This window comes from Nicotiana tabacum, chromosome 23 (assembly GCF_000715075.1).
Source record: "Nicotiana tabacum cultivar K326 chromosome 23, ASM71507v2, whole genome shotgun sequence".
Classification (NCBI taxonomy): domain Eukaryota; kingdom Viridiplantae; phylum Streptophyta; class Magnoliopsida; order Solanales; family Solanaceae; genus Nicotiana; species Nicotiana tabacum.
In genome coordinates, this window is record NC_134102.1 from 116794538 (window position 1) to 116800537 (window position 6000).

The following is a 6000-nucleotide window of genomic DNA, read 5'->3' on the forward strand; positions in this document are numbered from 1 at the left end:
TCAACTCATGCAACCCGTCCACATTGGGCACATATAACCTGTCCTGCATCCTAAATGCACCATCCTCCCCAATAGTGACCTCCTTAGCATCACCGTGCTGGACCGTGTCCTTAAGGACAAGCAGATGGGGGTCATCATACTGACGCTCCCGGATACGACCATAAAAATAAGATCGAGAGACCACACAAGCCAATACTCGAGTCGGCTCAGAAATATCCAATCTCACAAATTGGTTGGCGAAGGCTTGAACATCCAATGCCATAGGCCTCTCTACTACTAGTAGATAAGCTAAACTCCCCAAACTCTCTGCCCGACGACTCAAAGTATCGGCCACCACATTGGCCTTCCCCGGGTGGTACAAAATAGTGATGTCATAATCCTTAAGCAGCTCTAACCACCTCCTCTGATGCAAATTAAGTTCCTTCTGCTTGAACAGATGCTGCAAACTCCGATGATCAGTGTAGATCTCACAAGGAAAGCCATACAAATAGTGCCTCTAAATCATCAAGGCATGAACAATAGCTGCTAGTTCAAGGTCGTGGACAGGATAGTGCTTTTCATGCACCTTCAACTGTTTGTACGCGTAGGCAATCACCCTACGATCCTGCATCAACATCGCGTCGAGTCCAACTCGCGACGCATCACAATAAACTTTATAAGACCCCAAACCTGAAGGCAATACCAATACTGAGGCTGTAGTCAAAGCTGTCTTGAGCTTCTGAAAGCTCTCCTCACACTCCTCTGTCCGCCCGAATGGAAAATCCTTCTGGGTCAGCCTGGTCATAGGTGCTGCAATAGAAGAAAATCCCTTAACAAACTGACGGTAATACCCCGCCAACCCAAGAAAACTCCGGATCTTTGTAGCTGAGGATGGTCTGGGCCAACTCTACACTGCTTCCACCTTCTTCGGATCCACCTTGATCCCCTCACTCGACACAATATGACCCAAAAATACCACGGAATCTAACCAGAGCTCACATTTAGAGAACTTTGCATACCACTTCTTTTCTCTCAAAGTCTGAAGCACTATCCTCAGGTGTTGCTCATGATCCTCCTGAGTCCGGGAATACACTAGAATGTCATCAATGAATACGATGACAAAAGAATCAATATAGGGCCGGAACACAGTGTGCATCAAGTGCATAAAAGTTGTTGGGGCATTGGTCAGCCTAAATGACATCACAAGGAACTCATAATGGCCATACCGAGTCTTGAAAGCAGTCTTCGGGATATCTAGCTCCTGAATCTTGAACTGATGATAACCCGAACGCAAGTCAATCTTGGAAAATACTTTGGCACCATGTAGCTGATCAAATAGGTCATTAATACGAAGTAATGGATACCTGTTCTTCACTGTGACTTTGTTCAACTGGCGATAATCAATACACATACGCATAGAACCATCCTCTTTCTTCACAAATAAGACAGGAGCACCCCAAGGTGACACACAAGGCCGAATGAAGCCCTTATCAAGAAACTCCTGCAACTGCTCCTTCAACTCCTTCAACTCAGGAGGAGCCATACGGTATGGAGGAATAGAGATAGGTTGGATGTCGGGCAATAAATCAATGCCGAAATCAATATCTCTATCGAGCGACATGCCCGAAAGACCAGCTGGAAACACATCTGGATAGTCCCTCACTACTGGAAGTGACTCAACTGTAGGGGTATCAATACTGACATCTCTCACATAAGCTAGATACGCGTCACACCCCTTCTCAACTATTCGTTGAGCCTTATGAAATGAAATAACTCTGCGGGGAGTATACTCTAAGGTACCTCTCCACTCTAATCATGGTAAGCCTGGCATAGCCAGCGTCACGATCTTAGCGTGATAATCAGGAATAACATAATTGGGCGACGACCAGTCCATGCCCAAGATGACATCAAAATCTACCATGCTGAGTAATAATAAGTCAGCTCTGGTCTCAAAACCACTAAGAGCAATCAAACATGACCGATAAACGCGGTACACAATAAGAGAATCTCCCATATGAGTAGACACATAAACAGGGGAACTCAAAGAATCCCGAGATACGCCCAAATGTGGGGCAAAATAAGAGGACACATATGAATACCTAGAGCCTGGGTCAAATAATACCGACGCATCTTTATGACAGACTGAAACAATACTTGTAATGACAGAGTCAAAAGCAACTGCCTCTGTACGAGCCGAAAGGGCATAATACCTTGCCTGGCCTCCCCCTTTAGGGCGACCTCCACCTCGAGCTGGATAAGCAGGTGGGGCGGTAGCTGGTGCTGTAATCATAGCCTGAGGACCCGGTGGAGCACGTGGTGGCTAAGAAGTCTGTGGAGGTGCAACCCTCCTAAGTCTGGGGCAATCACTCACCATATGGCGAGTGTCGTCACACTGTGGCTGCTGTGACTGACTCGGGCCAGGTCTGCTAGACTGGCTGCTAAAAGTACCCTGAGCAGAAGGCACACTAGATACTGGCGGTGCATAATAAGGCTCATGGGGCCTAGAAGGGGCTAGAACACCACTGGCGGCTGGAAGAGCCGAATGAACGGGGCGACCCACATAACCCCTACCATGACGGGCTGCTGGGGCACGAGCTCCGGAATAAGAACCAGTTTCTCAAGACCTCTTAGCCTCTCTCTCCTCTCGGTCCCGGGCAAGTATTCCCTCCAATATCCTAGGAATACTCACAACCTACTAGTAAGGAATATCCATCTCCAGCTCCCTGACCATACTAATCCTGATACTAGGGTAGAGTCCCTCAATAAATCGTCGAACCCTCTCTCAAATTGTGGCAACCAAGGCCGATACATGCCGGGCCAAATCTATGAAGCGGACTGCATACTCTAACACAGTCATAGCACCCTAGCGCAACTGCTCAAACTTCGCGCGCCATGAGTCCCTGAGGCTTTGAGGGACGTACTCTCTCAAAAATATGTCTGAGAACTGAGTCCATGTAAGTGAAGCTGCCTCATCCGGACTACTCAACTCATAAGCATGCCACCACTGATAGGTTGCTCCTCTAAGCTGGAAAGTGGTAAAAGAAACCCCACTCGTCTTTGCTACGCTCATAGTATGGAGAATACGATGACACTCCTCCAAAAAACCCTGAGCATCATCTGTAGCCAATCCACTGAAATTAGGTGGGTGATACTTCTGGTACCTCTCAAGTCTGAGCTGCTCCGCCTCAGAAGCGGTTGTCCTAGTCTCATGCTGAACCGGGGCTACCGGCGGCATAAGAATGAACTCTGGGGCCTGATCAAATTGGACCCTCTTCTCAGGAGTGTGGGCTGCGAGAGTCTGTGCCCCTCCCCCACCCTGAGATGCAGCGGGAGCTAACAGAATCAATCCAGACTAAGCTAAGGTGTTGAATATGCTCATGAACTGGGCTAGAGTCTCCTGGAGGGATGGTGCAGTAATAGGAACCTCCGGTGCCTGCCCTCCAGCTGGAACTGCTGGGGCTCCTCTATTGCAGCTCACACAGGTGCTCTGGCTACACCGCGTGGCCGTACTCTAACCCGGCCCCGGCCTCTGGCAGCTCTAGCAGGGGGCGCAGGTGCCTGGTCGTCATATCCTCCGGTACGGGTCCTCACCATCTGTGAGAAAGAATAGAATAGAGAATTTTTAGAATTTGATGCCAATAACTCGCACGACAAGGAAATCAAAGAAGTATGTTTGTTCCTAACAATTCCATAGCCTCCCGAAGATAAGCACTGACATTTCTGTACCGATCCGCAAGACTCTAATAAACCGACTTGTGACTCACGACTCTTAAAAAACCTAGAGCTCTAATACTAACTTGTCACGACCCAATTTCTCCCTCCGTGAACCGTCGTGATGGCACCTAGTCTCTACGACTAGGTAAGCCTAACACTTTGCGAAAATAAAACAAAAACACGAAAATTAACTAATAGCAATAACAAATATCTAATAAGCAACTGATTGCCACTCGACATATACAATTATCACCTCTAAAAATGAACAAAACAATTCCCAAAACCCGTAATACCGTAAGTCACAAGCTACTAAGAAGTCTTAACCATTCTATACATCAATTCTACAGAAAGAAGGCAAAATGAACATAGGGGGATAGAGGGGGACTCTGAGGATCTGCGGGAGCGAGCAGATGTACCTTGAAGTCTCCAATAAGTAGCAGCGACTGCAACTAGTGATGAGGCTGGTAAGATGAACCTGGATCTGTACATGAAAAATGTGTGCAGGAAAGGGCGTGAGTACACAACAACGGTACCCAATAAGTGCCAAGCCTAACCTCGATTGAGTAGTGACAAGATCAGGTCAGGGCCCTACTGGTATAAATATAATGAAATAGGATAGAATGAAATATCGCAGTAAAAATACATACGGAAAATCTAACAGGAATAGAATCAATGAAAGACAATATCTCAGAACACAATGATAACAACATGGGATCTCCCGAGATACCATCTCGTAGTCTCAAACGTAAATGTGCAGGAGGATCTCCCGAAAATACCGTTCCGTAGTCCCAAAGTAAATATGCAGCGCAACTAACCGAAATAACAATTACAGAAAGAAATCCTACAGTTTAGACTAAGTTCAAGTCAAGGAAAGCAGGTAATTTCACTAAACATGCTGCACAGAGTTCAAATAGGCAGTTAAACAAGTAGGCATGCTATTCTAGTCTAAACAGGATAGCTACATATGCTAGTGTATTTCAAATAAGGAGAAAACAAGTTATGACTTAGTAAGAAACAGATTTTTACAACAAATAGCCAGTGTACGTACTCGTCACCCCACGTACACGGTGCTCACATATCAAATAATACCAAATCCTAAGGGGAGTTTCCCCCACACAAGATTAGGCAAGCTACTTACCTCGAACCAAACTCAAATCATATCCGAAATCACTCTCTTGCAATGAGTATCCAACTCCGAGTGGCCCAAATCTAATCAAATCAATTACATAACGTAAATATAGCTACAAGTAACTAACCTAGCTAATGAAATCAAAGCTAAGGCAAGAAAATAGAAAAACGCGCAAAAAGCCTCCTTGGGCCCACATCTCGGAATCGGGTAAAAGTCACAAATTATGAACACGCATTCACTCACGAGTATAACCATACCAAATTCACTCAAATCCGATACCAAAATCTCGATCAAAATTCCAAAAATCGGCCTAAGAACTTTTCTCAAATTTTCCCCTATTTCCACCCTAAATCTGAAATTAAATGATGAAATCAAGCATAGATTAGTGGGATTTAATCATAAAGGAGTTAGGAATCATTACCCAATATCTTCCTCCGAAAATCTCTCCAAATTTCGCCTTCTACCGAGCTCTCAATCAAATTTTGTGATATAAACCTAAACCCTCATTTTTGAACTTTAAATTATGCCCAGTGGTTCCTTAATCGCGATCGCAGAAAAGGCCTCGCGATCGCGAAGAACAACTTCGCTCCCTCAGAAATTTACTCTACGCGAACGCGTAACACCTCATGCGAACACGATGCACTAGCTGCTCACACCTACGCGATCGCAATAGTCCTCACGTGACCGCAAAGAGTAACACTCAAACTCCACTGCTGCCTCACTTCTTCTTCGCGAGCGGGGCCTAGCCCACGTGTTCGCGGTGCACTACCTGATAACCTTACGCGATTGCGTTTTCAGCTTCGCGAATGCGAAGAGAAATTTTAGTTGACCTCTCAGATGACCTACGCGATCGCGAGATGTCCCTCACAAATGCGATGAAGAAAAATGTCTGCAATAATACCAGAATATCTGCCAACTCCCTAAGTCCGAAAATGACCCGTTGAGCATCCGAAACACACCTGAGGATAGGCCCCCGGGACCTCAACCAAAATACCAACCAATCCTAAAACACCATACGAACTTAGTCGAGCCTTCAAATCACATCGAACAACATCAAAAACATGGATTATGCATGGATTCAAGCCTAATGAACTTTGAAATTTCTAAATTCTACAAACGACGTCGAAATATATCAAATCTCATTCGAATGGCCTCAAATTTTGCACACAAGTCATATT